Here is a 726-nt window from a genome sequence, read left to right on the forward strand (position 1 = left end):
AGTCTAGTCTGTTGGGGCACCATGCCCTGTCTCCAATGTCCACCCTCATCATTCCCTGGGGATCTTTCTACTCCCCTCCCCTGCTGTTTTCTTTATATACATTTCTTTCTTTATATACACATCTAAGTGTCAGTAGCTTTGCTTCTTTAGAGGACCCAGCCTGACATACTTTGGTATACATATCGCAGCTTCAGCTGAAGCGACTACTATAGCACTGTAGCCCAACTTGGATTCTGTAGAAGAGGGATCCTCCCAGTAGCAGAATTTTGAGGGTCACTAATGTACCACGATCAACTGGATCCCTTTTCCTAGAAGCTGAGGTGACCTGAGCTGGAGATCTACTCTGATTCATGAGCATGGGAAGTTGTTGAAGCCACATCATTGCTGTTGCTCTTATGTGTCACTGAGTTGGTTCTGACTGATAGAGACCCATGGACATCTGAACAAAACACTGCCCAGGCCTGTGCCATCCACACAGTTGTTCTTATATTTAAGCCCGTTGTTCAGCTACTATGCCAAACCATCTTGTTGAAGGCCTTCCTCTTTTTTGCTGCCCCTCTACTCTACCAAGCATAAGATACTTTTCCCGGGACTGGTCTCTCCTAATAATATGTCCAAAGTAGATGAGATCAAGTCTCATCATCCTTCCTTCTAGGATAAGGTGACCAGATTTTAACATTGGTAAAGTGGGACAAAAGCGGGACATCATTGATAAAACTCATATCC

The sequence above is a fragment of the Echinops telfairi genome, unplaced genomic scaffold (genome assembly GCF_000313985.2).
Source record: "Echinops telfairi isolate 266 unplaced genomic scaffold, ASM31398v2 ScPeMD7_7425;HRSCAF=8463, whole genome shotgun sequence".
NCBI classification, from domain to species: domain Eukaryota; kingdom Metazoa; phylum Chordata; class Mammalia; order Afrosoricida; family Tenrecidae; genus Echinops; species Echinops telfairi.